General features: G+C 46.2%; 2 pseudogenes; one reads left to right on the top strand and one right to left on the bottom strand.

Moving 5' to 3' along the window:
• Positions 1 to 592: 592 nt before the first annotated feature.
• On the bottom strand, positions 593 to 13,307 carry LOC135916387 (uncharacterized; annotated as a pseudogene).
• Positions 13,308 to 14,537: 1,230 nt separating this feature from the next.
• On the top strand, positions 14,538 to 17,292 carry LOC135916386 (uncharacterized; annotated as a pseudogene).
• Positions 17,293 to 17,533: the final 241 nt, after the last annotated feature.

Genomic DNA, 17,533 nt, shown 5'->3' with positions numbered 1-17,533 from the left:
GTGCTACAGTGGGCGGTGACGATTCCATTTATAGCTTCAAAGTGGACAAGAGACAGCCGTTTACTCGCTCGTAGAAGCATGTAAAGGTGGACTTGTGCTTGGCAATGAACTCTGACCGACATGTTTGCTTCCGGCCGGAGCAGCAGACGCGATAACTCGCCGTTTGTAGACTGCCGGCCGATGGCGGTATATATATATTATATATATCCCTATCGCGAAAGCCAGTGCCACTGGTTCCCAGCGCGCCTGATTATGGGCCCAGCGCCGCGCGCTGGATGCTGGGCAGGCGCAGCGTACTGGGAGGCGCTGACTACTCGTGCGAAAAACAGCTCTAGCGCTGTAAATATGCGGCGCCTGGACACCGTATATGTATTTTTTGAAATACAGAAAGCAACAATGAACGTTTTAGTCGAACAAAAGAAACAGAAAAAAAACGTAAAAACATAACCGCTCTGACCAGGATTCGAACGTCCGACCTGCAGATCCCAAACCCGACCCTCAACCACTACGCCACGCCAGCCTTTTTTTCCTTTATTACATGGAAAAGAAAACTGAAGGTGTATTACAAAGTGGACACAACTACACAAAACTCAGGCAAACACACACATGCATCCAACAAGTGCATCCAGTCTGGCGGAGGTTCCTGCGCAGCGTAGACACTTCTTACATAAGCAGCACTTTCGCGAAAGAAGGACTTTGTAGATCGCGGGCTTTCAGCATGGCGGTCACACAGACTACGTCTCCATAGGCTATGTAAACCAAGTACTATGAACATGTCATAGGGAGAACCACCCGTAACCTTAAACGGTAGAAACCTGATTGTATATGGAGTCATGTCATTGTCCTTTTTAAACGTCCGTTGGAGAATGTCCCAAAAGAATACAGCGTCCCTATAGTCTATGAAGCAGTGATCTATGGTTTCGGCACGTGGACAGAGCCGACAGTTTGTTGACCACGGCACAAAACAACCCCTCGAATGCAACCAAGCTTTAACAGGGGGTGTTTCCGAATGTAATTTAAAGACAAATATTTTTAATCCAGGAGGTACGCACATTTTTCGGACGCACTTGAGTACTACCTGATAAGGTCGGCTTAAATAAGGTGCACGATACAAAGGATCTGGGAAAATAGAGTCCACCAGTGCAACAGAAATTGCTTTTAGACTCGCAGTGAACACGTACTCCAGGCTGAATCTAACTTTCAAGAAAAGAAATGTGTCAACAACCACCTTACGAAAGCCCCAAGGAGCCTGTGGGACATCTTCTATATTGACACTACTATATTAGGAATATAATGAACTAAACGGAGTTGCAACATTTCACGCAAAAATGGATGGTCATTGTCTCGAAAGAAAAAACAGGCGTGAAACAATTTGCCTGATGAAGAGGTGGAGTAATTTTAGACCACCACTCTCAAGAGGGAGGAACAGATTGCCGCACCGCATCGATTCACAACTGGAACTCCAAATAAATGTTGCAAATACGCGATGCAGTGCCTGAAGGCAAAGTCGTGAGCAGTGCAGTACTTGCAGCACATACATAATACGGGAAGCTAAGAAAACGTTACACACTTCAGCACGAAAGAATATTGACCAATTCCGCCCTCGCCATGAATTCACTTTACGTTGAATTTTGCCAACTTCTCCCGACCAATGAGCGCTGCTATTTCTATACTATGAGAGAGGCACACCTAAATAACACAGATCTTCTTTCCTTTGAATGCCTGCGTAATGTGATGGCATTATGGGCCATAATCCAAACGAAAAACCTAAACTTTTTTCAAACTTAACGCTTGCACCAGAAGCCGCACACTATTCTTCTGTAATTGCAAGAGCAGTTTTCACACTCTTTTTATTTGTACAAAAAAAGACCACGTCGTCTGCATACGCAAGAACCCGAACCTAATTAGTCAGTAATTTAAACCCTTGAAAATTTTGCTCTTTAACAATGCCCATACAAAGTGGTTCTAAATACAAGCAGAACAGGAGCGGTGACAAAGGGCATCCTTGTCGTACTGATGATGCAATCCTAATCGAATCGGAGAGAGAGCCATTCACTATCAGCCTCGTTGAACCATTAGCATAACATATCCTGACACCTCTAAGGAGCAGGGGCCCGATATTTATATGCTCTAGTACAGTAAACAGGAATGAGTGATTTATTCTGTCGAACGCCTTAGCCAGATCTAGCTGTACCATTGCCACCTGTCCAAACCCCTCAGCTACACACTCTAGCACCGATCTCACAACATGAATGTTCGCCTGAATTGACCGGCCCTTGATGACACATGTTTGATGAACACCGACCACAGATCTTATTACAACTTGCAAACGGTTAGCTAATACCTTAACAAAAATGTTATAATCAACATTGTATAAGGAGATAGGCCGATATCCGTAAACTTTTTGCAATTTAGTCTCATCATCGCTTTGGCTATGAGGACGGTGTGTCCTTCGTACATTGTGGCGGTTAGGTACCCTACTTCTAAGGCCTCATGGTACACCTGAAGTAATAATGGTGATACGAGGGAACGAAGACACTGATAAAATACGGCAGTAAGGCCATCGGGGCCGGGCGTCTTGCCCATCGCTAACGAATAGATGCATGCAGTTACCTCATTAATATCAATGTTTTCATTTGTATAATTGTAATCATCCTGATTTAACTGGGGCAGCAACGATACAATTTTTTGGCAGCATCTGTATTCAATGGCTTATGATCTCGAAAAAGTTTTTGATAATGCTCGAAAAACGCTTTACATATTTGAGTAGGCTCATTAACAATGATTCCACCAGACTCTATATCTAGTATTTTTTTCGACAGCGTGTGTCGGCGTTCATCACCAAGGGCCCTACTGCAAGGCTGTTCTTCCATGAAACGCTGCTCTCGCGCACGTACTAGTGCACCTCTGTATTTTTCTGCGTTCAAAGTTTGTAACTGTGCCTTGACCTTATAAATATCATCAATATATTGACCCGGATGTAGGCATTGAAGCTAATGCAATTCACTCAGAAGTTTATACAATGCTTTGTAATTATTTTTTTTCAAAGGCCAATATTGATGTTTCCTCGATAGCTATAATTTTAACATCCTTTTTGAATAATTCCCACACAGCAAAGAGTGGCAAGTCTTTGCGGCATGACGCATGAGCTATAAGCTCAGTAACACGATTTAAGAAACACTCACGCGAAAGTAATTGGTTATTAAACTTCCACAGCTCCCAGCACATACGCCGACTTTGATACCGACAGCTGCCAAACGATGCTGAGACTAAGCAATGGTCACTAAAGAATATAGGGTGCACAGTGTAACCATAAATAAGAGGTAGTGCGCTAAGTGAAACGTAAATTCGATCAAGCCTTGCATGCGAGGTGCCCTGGAAGTGCGTAAATCGACATCCTGCCTTTTCATTTTCCCCAATGTCCACAACCTGATAATCACACATCAGGCGTTGCAATGCATCACTACTTGGATCATGTCTCAGCTTCAGTGACGTACGATCTTGCGCGTTACATACACAATTAAAGTCTCCAAAGAGGACCAATGCACGATCAGTACAGAAATGATGTTCTAGAGATAAGAAGAAGCACTCACGTTCACGTAACTTGTTCGGAGCATAAACAACACAAATCTAAAGCTCATACCACTGATATTCATATCGCAACAGATTAGGCGCCCTTCCCTATCTGTAAACAAATGTAGCAAATCACATGGTAAATGTTTTCTAACAAATAACATACAGCCTGCGGAAACGCCGACTGCATGGCTGACACAAACATTATAGTCAGATAGGAATGGAGATAGAGCTACTTCTTTGTTTTCGTCGGATTCAATCTTTATTTCTTGGATAGCAGCAATATCTAATTTTCTATTGCGTAACAGATGAAGAAGCTGTACTTGCCGTCGCTTACTTCGTAAGCCACGGACATTTAAAGTACCAAAATGGAAGGGAAGAGCGCCTGCCATGATTACATATGTAGGTGCAGCGTCTAAACACTGCTCCAGAGGTGCACCACTCCCTGCTTGATGAGGCGATGTACTATGGACCTTCTGGTGCACGTTAACACAAGGGACATCTGCAGGAGTAGGCGTTCCCCGGAGCGGTTTTTTCAACTTTGACACCTTGGAAACGCGAGCCTCTTTTCCCGAGGGCGATGAATTGTCAGATGGCGCTGGACGCTCCTTAGCGGCCTCGCACATCGATGCAGATTCCACTGACGGTGGGCAATCTTCAACTGGTGGCGATTATGCCCATGACACAGATGGTTCGTCGTCAGACGCCTTAGTCTCATCCTCGTTCGCAGGCTTCTGGCTGAGGCTAATGTCAGCCGATGACGGTTTAATCTGTTCTTGTCGATGAGTCTCAGGGAGTGTTTCTCCAGTTGCATCCACAACTTCGTTCATATTCATGAGATGATCGGTGATGGTATCATCCTTAGCTGGTCTATTTCCACGAAGCTTGTCAGCGTAGGTGCCCACGCATGCATCTGCAGGGTGACCGTAGCGGTGACAGTTACTGCAGCGTGGTGTTCGACATTGCCGCCGGATATGCCCAACTCTGTTGCACCGGAGGCAAAGTGGTGGTTGGCCAGGTAGCAAGATAAGGCACTGGTGGCCGTATATGCTGGCACTGGTGGCCGTATATAGATTACTGGCAGAAACACCATCTTTCAAGTGAACGCTACGTCTCGGTTAATCATTTGCCAGCCCTCCATGCCGTCACACCGCCACATTTCTCTCGTGGTGGACTGCACTGTGCCATATGGCTCTAGCGCTTCAACAATCCGTCTCTGTTCGAGGTGTGGGGGAAGCCAAAGAAGCTTCATCTTGATATTCTTGCATTCCGGGTCAATGACAAGGCACTTGAGGCCTTTCACCAACAACTCGCCTTTGGCGACAAGTTTCTGTTTCGCGATGCTATTAACACATGTCACCAGCCACAAATGGCTCATCTGGTATTGTCGAGCGCCAAGTATGTCAGTTGCATTTAGCACTGAAAGGAGAGCATCGCGAAAGTCCGGGGCTCGATACGGCCGCCCTGCCAGGTCGGCATGCAAAAACTGAATTGAGAACGGTGTTGCCAGTCGGTAGACGAGGAAAAGGGACTTTATAATTACCGGAATCGGCAGATGACGGTGGGTGTGATCTTCGGCCAAGGGCCGATGCGCTGTTTCCAGTGGAGCCAGTGCACGCATTTCAACGGATAATTTGCCTTATCAAAATCTAGAAGTAGCTTTAGTTTCGTAGAGCCAAGTCTCGCGCAGACATGGTAGAAGCGCTATCGCCCAGCAACTAAAACTCACGCCTGTACTACAAAGAAAAATTTGCTGCCCGTATTCAGTAGCATGCTCGGAAGTGCCACAACACCGATTTTCACCTGCGATTGGTATTTTAACTTCGAAAAAATTCCTAAATTAACCGCTGACCCGGGACGCTGTATGGGTTGTTACTGCCGATTTCGATAGCCGTTTCTTGTTCTTTACGCGATGGATATGCAACGTTTTCTTAGTTCAGTGATGCCTTTCAGTCAACACGTCTGTCTAGTCCTATATCTTCGTCAGAGAAGCGCAGGCTAGTGCTTGGAGCCTTCGGCGATAGCAAATATACCTGTGTTTATGACGCGTCACATCGGCGGCCATCGTTTCTTGTGCTGGCACTGTAGACATGAAAAAAATTTTTGTTTAAGAACACCGATGTGAAAGCTGAAATATCGAGTGATTTATCCTTCTCAGACGTCTTGATTCCTGAGCCTAGACGCGCCGGTAACATGAAGACGGACTCGGCGGATACGCTAGGCCTAAGCTTCGGTGGGGACCGATCTCGGCGCGGGTAGCTGGCGAAAGCTACAATGTGTGCATTTGAGCCTCATAACTTTTATTGCGAAAGCAATACTGCTCGCACTTTCGGCCCATCAGTGGTCGTGGCGCCTCCTTACACAGCTGCGCGTCACGTGACCGTGTGACGTCACGCCAGACCGAGAGACGGGGCCCCAGCTCGCAACATCGATGGTGGAGGCGAAGCCTTACCAATTTACTCCTGCAAGAGTAATTTTCTGCTGCAAGGTAATCTTCAAAGCTCATGAGCCGCAAAAACCCCAATGTCGGCGAACTTTTGCTAACAGTGCACTGCAGAATGACAGGCAGTGCTATGAACTTTGATAAATGTCAAGGGGTATAGATCGGCAACTAGGAAGACTCTCCGAGTACGTTTGCAAATATCCGTCACGCCGGCAAGATATCTCTGGGCGCTGCCTGAAGAACACTACCGTGACGCAGTGGAATACTGTAATGCTGAAGCCGAAGGGGTTCGGGAGTGTACACTTATGTGGGGTGGGGGGGCACAATCTTTCAATGTTTGCTCACGCGCCGGCGTGCAACCTGTTTGCCGTTGCCAAGGTTTCTTACGCACTTCAAGATTCGGGCGTGTCAAGGGCCAACATACAACGTTTGCACAGAGTACTCGCAGTGTTTGTACGGGGTTCAAACTGGGAACGCGCCTGTCCCACTAACCTCTTTCGTTCTGTTAAAAGTGCAGGACTAGGTCTTGCACATTTGTTCATGAGGCAGATTATATCTAGGTTCGTTTACATACGGGAACAAAAGCACCCCTTCTTGTTAACTATGCTTCAAATAAGGCCGAGCGACGGTATACCCGAATTCATTGTATCGTCTCGTAGGTGCAGTCAAGGCAGAGTGCGTGGTTTCCTAAGAGTAGTAGTCTGGGTTTTACAGCTGTTTAAGGTTCGGTTTTGCATGGAATACTTAAGTCGGGTACCACGAAAGCGTTTATATAAGGAACTCATAGGCGCAATGTTGGCGGTACCATTGTATCGCTTGATGTTCTGCGTTGTTCCTGAAAAGAACCTTATAAAAGGTCTAAAGCGAGTACCAGTACGCCCGTTGGTAAAGTCCTCCTTTTTCCAGCTCCTCACCAATAGCCAACATTGTTTACCTGCTCGAACAAACGAACCACAAAGACAGCAAGGGACAAGGACGGGCGCAGACTTGCAACTAAAGTTTATTCCACAACGTACACATATAAGTACACACCCGACATACACCACTGCGCGTGCGCGAAAAAAAGGCAAGGTAAAAGAAAAGTAAAACCTTGAATAAGCGAAACGCGACCTACCTACGCTCGTCAATAAACCTCATCTCACTGTTATGTAAATAAACTGAGGTGTCACTGACACATTCTTGTCCCTTCTTTCTAATATGGTACGCCTCGAGTAGCTCTCTGGCTCGGCTATCTCGGCAGCGGCACAAAATCTTTACTTCCTTCATGATCGGCTTGCACCTGCACGCCAGGCAATGGACAGGCAGGTGCCCATTCGTTTTATTTTTAATAGACAATTTATGCTCACGCAAGCGCACATTCACACACCTTCCTGTTTGACCTATGTAAACTTTGCCGCATGATAGAGGTATCTGATATACTACTCCAACACTCCAATCTACGTGGGAAATGGAGTGCTTTGTTCCGCACTCTTGGAAGTTATTTTTACTTGACATGAAGTTCGCAGGGGTGTTCCGCAGGGTGGTGTCCTAAGCCCAGTATTGTTCAATATGATACTGGTGGGCCTTGCAGACGAGATACCCGAAACAGCGCGTATCAGTACGTACGCGGGTGATATCTGTATTTGGTCATCTGGGGTCACACGTCCACAACTACGTGCAAGGCTTCAACATGCAGTTAGCATAATGGCGAAGTACTTGCGCTGTAGAGGCCTGCAACTCTCAGCTACTAAGTGTGCAGTCATGGCATTTACGCGCAAATCGATGTCAAATTATCCAATCGTTGTCGAAGGAACGGCGCTCCCTTTAGTCACCTACCACAGATTTCTTGGCGTGATAATAGACCGCAGTCTTTCTTGGACCAAACATGTCACTGCGCTTAGGGCTAAACTGACCAACTTGATACACGTTCTTCGTGTAATATCAGGACTGAGATGGGGCCCCTCTGAGCGAAGTTTGCTCCAAGTGTACCAGGTACTTTTTGTGGGCTACATACGCTACAGCATGCCTGTGTTATCTAACATGGGGTCATCTTGTATACGCACGCTGGAGAGCCTTCAGGCTCAAGCACTACGGATATGTCTTGGCTTGCCACGCTGCACGTCAACTAAGGGCACAATAGCGCAAGCACGGGCTTGTCCTATCGACATATACAGGCCTTGTGAACCTGTGCGAACCTATCTTCGCCTGCTAGCCAGACACTCACACCATCCACTGTCAACGCTTCCAAGCATCAACTTTGACTGTGCTTTCTCTAAAGCTATTGCATGTCACGCAAGCATTGTACCTGCAAGATTCCAGGCAACCGACATCCCCGCGACACCTCCATGGACATTGCCAAGACCACTAGTGAGGCTTCGGATACCCGGAATTATGAAGAAATCTCACGTTTCCTCCATTGGCTTGAAGCAGCTCACCCTGTCCCATATATTTACTTTATATAGTGGGACTGTACAAGTATACACCGATGGTTCGGTCACACCATCTGCCACAACGGCCGCATTTGTCGTCCCACAACTTGGAATTACTCAACGATTTCGATTAAACCACAAATCTACATCTACGGCTGCGGAACTTGCGGGAATACGGGAGGCTGTCCGTTTTATGAGAACGCAGACACCCCATAAATGGACAATATTGTGCGATGCCAAATCAGCGCTACAGGCGCTAAAATACTTTTTAAACAACGGACCATACTATCTGCTCGTGCTGGAAATCGTCGAACTTTATCACAGTGCCGAGTTAAGTGGCCACGTGATCACCTTTCAATGGGTGCCTAGCCATTGTGGTGTTTTTGGTAATGAACTCGCTGACAGCGAGGCAAGATCGGCCTCCTCTTCCTCTGATGAAGTACGGATTGCCTACTCGCGACCTAACACCAACTCAATGATCAAGGCACTCATGCAGGACCTTACAAAGGCTTACAGAGCCCACTCTGATAACATTCACAGACGTCTACACATGATTGACCCAGAGGGTAAATTCTGTTTGCCCCCGAAGCTTACACGGAGCAAAACATCATTGCTACACAGGATTCGGCTCGGCGTTGCTTTCACACGCCGCTACGCACACCTCATCGGCCAATTGAACAGCCCTGATTGTGTACACTGCCAGATGCCCGAAACACTGCAACACGTACTGTGCGACTGCCCAGCATATATGCTGGAGCGAAGGACGTTAGACAGTTTCCTAGCCAGCGTTGGCAGACAACTACTGTCGGAGGAAGCTATCCTCGGCCCATGGCCTGACACTGCAAGTTCAATGCGTGCAACAAAAGTATTGTTGAAGTTCCTGCAGGACACCAAGCTCGATGAGCGGCTCTAGCGAGGCAACTGTCTCATGTACATAAGCACTCACCACTTCTCTTATCATCATCATCCATCCCAATACTTTCACTCCCCTTACCTCTTCCCCAGTACAGAGTAGCAGACTAGTACATCACAGGCATTGCAACTCACTATACCCGCTGACAGGTTTATAACATTCTACTGCACTACTAAACATCGTTGCTGGCGCTCTTTGGCCGTTGTTGCCCTTGCGCCATAAATACTAATTAATTAATTAGTAGCAGACTAGAGCGCACTAGCTCAGGTAGACCTCTGTGTCTTTCCTATCAATAAATTCTATTCATTCATACTTCTTCCTATGCGCGAGCAGAGCCCAGCGAGTTTGCCGGGAGCCGAGAACGCCATCTCAACTCCATACCGTTTCACCACCTTTTTTAAGTTGTGGGAACTCTTGTGAACATAAGGCACAACTTTACGTTTCTGATTTTTGCGCTCCCTTGTGCCTTCAGTAATATCGCCTTCCGTCTTTATCTTCTTAAGCACTGCCTCCACTACTGCTGAAATGAATGATTGCGGGAAACCTGCTTCTTCCAACCTTACAATCTGCCTGTCAAAGCTTTCCTGTATTTTGTGTGTGCAGGACTTTCTTGAGGCTGATATGATACACTGGGTGGCTATTGCCCACTTTACCGTTTTCGAATGAGCCGTATCGTAGGGCAACAATTTCTTTTAGGATCTTGGGTTATATTTCCAGCACACATGGTCGTCACAGTCAAAAATAAAATACCTTACTTGTCAAACCACGGCTACAGGAACAAGGACTTTTTGTGCCTTGGAGAGTCAAGCGCTTACTATGCCGAAAACCCGAAACAGTCGAACACAGATTTCTTGACTGCTGGGATGGCGTATTCCATTGGGATACCTTACAGAGAATCCTAGAGAAAGACTTACCTACTACGCTCTACGGAATTCGTTTCTCCCCGACTCTAAATCAAGACACTGTACCGCATGAAATGTTCATCCTGTTATCCTTGCATAGTTTATGGAAAACTAGAATGGCCGTGAGACATGCTGAAATATATGCGCACAGCCTGTCAGAGAACGCTTCATCGAAAACATTTTTTATATTAAGGAAATCGATCATTTGCAAACACAAAACCAGCATGGTTCACTGTGGTGCATGAGCTTCCTACAAGCGCATTAGCCCCCGCGTCAGCCATCTAATGGCAGATATTTTTATCGTGACTGTAATGTATTGTTAACATGTCTTGATTTGCATGTTGCCATGTCGGTAATCAAGAAAAAAAAGTGCCTGTGGCGTGAAGGTTTCAATTACAGGATTATGTACTTGAACTGTGTTCGAATGCTGTTGGTTGATGATATTTAATACTGCTTATTTAATTATTTATTACACTGTACCTTGTAGAATATGACGAATTTACAAATTCGTAGAGCTGTTTGAATGCAGCAGGACGAAGTTGAGGCAAATCAATGTACTTCCCATAATTTAAATGCTGGATGAACCACTAGCGCCATTGAACCACTAGCGCCAGTGTTTCCTCTACTAATTATTCTATTAAACTATGTATTTGGTGATTTCTTTAGCCTTGATCTTGCTACGACAGGTGTCAGCACATGCCTTACTGGTTTGTTTTGCTTTGCCTCTTCATAGAGAGTGCGGGAGTTTTGAGGCACGGACATTGAAAAATGTGTGGAAGCGTAGACAAATCCAACCTTGCTGTAAAAAGCGCAATGCGGCAATGAGCCTATCATCTCGTGCTTCTTTCCGGACACGCTCCGCCATGTTGTGCCACTGTGTCCGACTGTTCCACGCTGTAATCAAATGCAGCATAGAAGAGCGGTTGGGTACTGTTATGGTATACCATGCTGACAAGTGTTAACTAATAATTTCTAGCTGTGACATTGGTGTAAGTAGTGTACACTGTTGACGACGTGCCGGCGAAATTGGAATCTCGTAGGACAAGATGACAAACCACAACTTATTCTCAAAATTATAATAATTGTTAGGAGACTAAAACGCTTGCAATAAAGAACTTTTAAGTGTATTGTTTTCTTAATATGTAGAGACAGAAAGTGTGAGTGAAAACATTTATGTTTCGCAAAGGAGCTAATGCCACAGTACAGGCCTCCTGATAGGCTCATGCCTTGTGGGCCAGCACATTGTAGCTGGAAATGAAAAGGGTTGTGGAAGCACAAAGCGTTCGCGGCAGCTCATTGCTAATTTAATATTCACGTTCCATAGGCAGCCATTCTTTGTCTCTTGGAAATGACAACATCCACCGGCTATTCTGCGAATGATTATAGCACTGCAGGGCCCAGCAACCAGTCATTTTTCTGCAGTCACAGCAAAGCCGTCATGGCGTATGACAGCTTCTCACCACGCACGCATACAGCGGCCTAAAATCCTTCCATACACACCTTGATCGGCCAGAAAAAGCGGCGGTGATGCGTGGATAGAGGGGCTTTACGGCGGCCATCTAAAGCCAGTTAGAAAATGGCGGAGCATGTCACGAAAACTGGTTTTGCAGTGGTTTTGTCAACATCAACTTTTTCAAATGCACGCATAGAGGCCACCTATTCTTTCTGCACACGCTGCGCTGTCTAATTGCACTGCCGAGAAGCCCACGCGTGGGCTCCGAGACGAGAAGCGTGCCGCGCCGGTGCCTGCGAATGCTGGCAACTACTCCTTTGCTTGCCGCGCACTTAGTGGCACGGACTCAGTTACTTAAGTTGGCGAGAGGTTCACTGAAGAAAGGTACATACACCGTGCATTAATCGCGCAGCTCACTAAAGCCTCGGCATGAGAGGCGTTCATTGAAAAGCGGCCCATATCCAGTACCTTTATGGCACCGCCCGCTAAAACATAGGGTTGCTCTCCTTGTGGAACTCCTGTGATGCGCGTTTGTTCCACTAAGCATCCGATGGATGATTAAGGCCTCATACCGATTTACACATACCCAGTTACTCGAGTTGGCATCGCAGATGTTCATTGAAGACAAACACCAGTATTAATTAGGTTCATTGAAGACCAGCACAAACCGAGTGGCACAGACCGAGTGCTCGAAGACGGTGTCGAAGAGTTTCTTCCAACACAGCCAACTGCCCAGTCCTGCATCATCTGCGGCCCATGTCGCCATGAAAGAGCTTCGTTGACGGGTAGCACTGATGTACTCGCTGCCCCGCACTCAGTGACTCCAGTCGAATCGATGGTTGGTTTTGAACCCTATTACCGCAGGACAACAGCCAGATGCACTGCCCTTTTGACCACTGACAACCCAGTGAAACAGGTAGGCGGGAAAACAAGTGACTACAACATGGATGGATGGATGGATGGATGGATGGATGGATGGATGGATGGATGGATGGATGGATGGATGGATGGATGGATGGATGGATGGATGGATGGATGGATGGATGGAAGGAAGGAAGGAAGGAAGGAAGGATAGATAGATAGATACATAGATAGATAGATAGATAGATAGATAGATAGATAGATAGATAGATAGATAGATAGATAGATAGATAGATAGATAGATAGATAGATAGATAGATAGATAGATAGATAGATAGATAGATAGATAGATAGAACTTTCAATCTAAACTCGAAGCATCTCAAAATGCACATAAAATCAAAAATATCATGGAACCAAAAGTTTGGCTACACGAAGACTTCTCCCCGAAAGTTCTACATGCACGGAAAAAGCTGCGCGACTTCGCCAAAGTGAATATCAGAAAAAACGAGCGTTATTCTGTAAGAATTGATGGGCTTCGCATAAAAAGTGGTGTTTACCTGTATGATTCGGCAACAGATAGCGTGAAAAACCTTCCTCCAGGCACTTGCCGCCCGAGGATTGACCGTCTACGGCAAAAAAAGCCAACCGTAACAAAACGAAACCAATCTCCTCGGTATTGGCAAACTTCCGCAGTACACATAACAAAGTGGACGCACTTAAACCTATTGCACATACCTGCTCAGCTGATATCATCGTGGGTACGGAAACGTGGCTAACCGAAGACGTTGCCGGTCATGATATCGCAGTTCTATCATCGGTCGTTTTATTTAGGAAAGATAGGGATGATTCTCGACGAGGAGCAGGAGTGCTCATTGCCATTAACAAAGGCTTCCATGCATCTCTTACCTCTATCGACTCTCCCTTAGAAATAGTCTGGGTTTCTGCTCAACTTGGTCATATGTTTTGCATTTTGCAATTCCATCGCTCGTGATACGTTGTCAAGATTGGAGTCGGGCATGAATTAGAAGGTAGCTGGCCCATGCCGTCGTCCAACTTATCCACGCTGAGGACATTGATGAAGGGAAGGACTGCTTCTCACCGAGAACGAGGAATATGGGTTTATTTACACTATTTATATCAGTCTAACATGAATGCTTGAGAAGGTACATCAGTCTAACATGACTACTTGAGAGAGAGTGTCCTGAGCAGCCACACAACAGCGGCTTTTAAACACTCGATCCTCTCCCGATACAAGGTGACGCGAACGTTCGTTTAGTCATTTTAAACAGGCCGCCTCTCTCTGGGGAAGGGTTACACACACACACGCACACACGTGCACACACAGGTGCGATGATCCGGAGCCGACGTCAGAGGGGCTTCGTAGAACTCGGAGCCGTTCCGGGTAGCGCGTTGTCTTGCGTCTTGGTCGGTGCGTGGGAACGAGCCTGCATCGGCGTTCCCGCGTCAACTCCCCCACCTGTAGCAGATCAGGTCGGCGTTGTGCTGTTGCCCACAAAGCCTGTTTCGTCGAACTCCTTCAGTCAACACGGCGAAAAGGCTAGAGCGCAACGGTGACGGTTTCAGCACAAAGCCTGCTTCGTTGAACGCATCCTAGCTGAAGTGACGGAGAGTGGAGGATGCGGGTATTGTTAATGAAACAAAGTCGACTTATATCGGTTTCCATTGGGTGAACAGGAGCACTTGAAACTGCGCTCAAAGTGCTCTCGCAAGTTCCAGCGCCTACCATTGGTCGAACAGGAGTGCGAGCGTCGTGTTTCAATGGCAGAGAGGAGGCGCGCTTTGACGACGCCGAGAGCAGCCGAGAGCAGTCCGAGGTGCTCCGTCGTCAGCGGCGGAGTAGCAGGGAGAACGAAGGAAGTCACATGACTTTTTTGACGTCACTTCTGGTTTCATCGCCGGGAAAGCCGTGGAAAAATGGTGGGTGGTCGTAGCGGTGATAGTCGGCCGGTGCCAGCAAGCGTAATGGCAGTAGCTAAGCGCTGCCGTCTTGACGAAGAGTTGTTGTTGCTGTTTGAAGAAGACAGCAGCTGTAGCACAGATTCGAGCACAAGCTCCTCTTCGGACAGCAGCGGTGACGACGATGATTTAGCATTGTATGAGCAGATGTTCGAGCAGCTTTTTACCCCGCCGGAGATGCGACCGAAGGTCGAGTCGTATGTGGAAAAGACGGTCGCCGCTTATTCGGACGACGAGGTGAGGTGTTGCATCCTACTTAGAACCTGTAATCAATTACCAACCTGCGTTTTTTTTCTTTGTACCTCACTTGTTTCACAGGAATTTCCGACTGTCACGGTCGGCTGCAGATTCTCTTGCTGCTGAGTTCGCAAAGTCGCCGCACTACCCTTCAAGAACTGATCGCGGAGGCCTGCCCCCAAAATTGCCTCAAGTGCATGAGCTGTCCTTGTTGTGGTGAGATATCGAAATAAACGTTAATAAGGTATATTGTTGAGCTAATTGGTGCATCAATCCCTTAAAACAAGCCTTACAGAAGAACCAGACACAAGGAAGAAACACACAGACGTGGATGAAGCTGCTCGTTCACGTTTGTGTGTTTCTTCCTTGTGTCTGGTTCTTTGCTGCCGGTGATAAGTGATAACATACCGAAATTATTTACTAATAAAGAGAGAAGAGTCGTGATTTAGGATGAGTGATTGGAGGCATCTGATGACAAAAGCGTCACGGTACATCTAACTTGGCGCGAAGCATGAAATTGAATGCATTAATACACTGCGTGAGGGTTTACCAACCGATTTCTCAAATGCTTGTGATGGCTGGAAATTGCTTTTACAGCTCACTGCTCCTCTGCATGCGAAGGGCTCAAGGGCTCAATCTTCCCACCTGTGAATGTAAATGGGTTTGATCACACTTAATTCAGTTTTCCCATATTTTTATTTCTGCTCTTGCCTATGGTTTTTAACGGTATTTCATGGGGAAAATACCGCATGGCTGTACCAAAGGTGCCTGATGAAACATGTGAAGCTTTTTCAGACAACTGGGCAGATGCAAATTTTTCCTATACTTCGCTGCAATGCTTGATGGTAACATGAGATGGTAGTTTAACCATTTCGCATTATTAAAAAATTATTCCATTTTTTTGCAGGTATGCTGCCAATAAATCCTGCATACGGGATGTCGCAGGGCGATTTGAGGTTGGGGAAAGCACGCATCACAGGATGATGTACCGCGTCATGGCGTTTCTTCTGGACATCGCACCCCGCATCATGACCTTCCCAGATGACTTGCAGAAGCTTGCTAATGCGTTTGAACAGGTGACCAAAAATTCTCTACTTCTGATTTGCGCCCTGCATAGGCTTTGACGTTAATCAAAACAGCCTGTCACTTGCAATCTATATTACCCTTTAAAGCTGTCTTTCCCTTCACGAAACACTTGTAACTCAGAATGTTTTTTGTTATACTTGTGCATGCTTACACGCTAATAATTTGATCTTCTTTGTTATCACTAGGCTGTAATAATTTTTTTCACTATCTCCTTGTGTGTTCTGCTACGAATGTATTGTTGGGGGCCAGGGGCTCCTCAAGCCGTCCTAGAACGGCTTTTTCCTTAGCCTCCTGTACACCCTGGTGTATGAATAAAAAGCCTGAATGAACGAACTGTGGACGCATTTCATGCCTTCCTGCACATGTAACAATGTCAATGGCTGTATGTTGCTACGAGGGGACTTAACATACCTAACTAAATGAAATACACATCTCTACACTACCTATAATTTGGATGTCTATGTTCTGACCTCCTGTCACTGAGCATTAGCTGCAGTCTTCACACATTGCCCTAATGCCGTGATTGCTTTGCTGCATGCATGTGTATGCCAGTAAGGTTTTGGCATCCGGTAAACAATGCTTCCATATTAGTGAGGGCCATTGTTTTAATATAACTGTGTGAACATTGGGCTTATCGGTCATGCTGGGCAACATGCAGGCTATCATCATTTGTAAACGTGTTTAGCAGACTGTTACAACCATATAAAGCCATCAGCCAAGGAAAGCATGGGTGAAATGAGCTGTGTTTGAAGCTGCAATGAGAAAAAAAGGAGGAGAAAGAAAAGGGAAGGAAGGAGGATGAAAAAATAACTTGCTACTGATGAGAGCCGAGGCCACGACCTCCACATTATGCATGTGTTGGACATGAATTGTGTTATAATGACGGCTATCGATCCGGATTCTCGTAACATTTTTTTTTTGAACTTCCAGGTTTCAGGGCTTCCAGACACCATTGGCTGCATTGACGGGAGCTATATTCCTGTTAAGTGCCCTGCTGGTAACGTGCGTTCAGTGTACGCAAATAGGAACCATTACCCATCCTTGACGCTGCAGGGGATATGTGATAACCGGAAGAGGTTCCTTGATGCCACAACTGGTGCACATGGTAAAATTCACGACTCTAGGATCTTTCGGCTTTCAAACATTTCGAAGAAATTGCCTCAACTGTGTGCTGGAAAATACCACATTCTTGGGGACGCTGCATACCCATCTCGAGATTTTGATGAACCCATTCGAGACTATGGAAGCCTGGATGCCTCTGACAAGGCATTTAATACCAAACTTTCATCCACCCGTGTGCTAATTGAAAATGCATTTGGGGAATTGAAGGGTAGATTTAGGGAGCTACAGCGTTGAGACCTCATGACTGTAGACAACATGTCAAAATTTATTCTCTCCCTGTGTCCTTCACAACATCTGCATCGACAACGGGGAATAATTCCATAGTCCACTTGAGGACATGCGTCTGAACTCCCAGGTTAACAATTATCAGAGCCCTACCGCAGATGCAGTCTGCAGCGGAACATCTAGAAAAGAGAGCCTCTTACGGACACTTGCAGAAGTTAAACGAGAAAAAATTAAGTCCAAGATTGGACTGAAGAGGAGGTAGCCACAAAGCCTGTAGTGATGCAAACACAGGGCTAAACATATGTTCAAAGCAATGCTTCGTGATGACCATG

This window comes from Dermacentor albipictus, unplaced genomic scaffold, assembly GCF_038994185.2.
Source record: "Dermacentor albipictus isolate Rhodes 1998 colony unplaced genomic scaffold, USDA_Dalb.pri_finalv2 scaffold_15, whole genome shotgun sequence".
NCBI classification, from domain to species: Eukaryota; Metazoa; Arthropoda; class Arachnida; order Ixodida; family Ixodidae; genus Dermacentor; species Dermacentor albipictus.
This window is presented reverse-complemented; position numbering and strand designations above follow the sequence as displayed.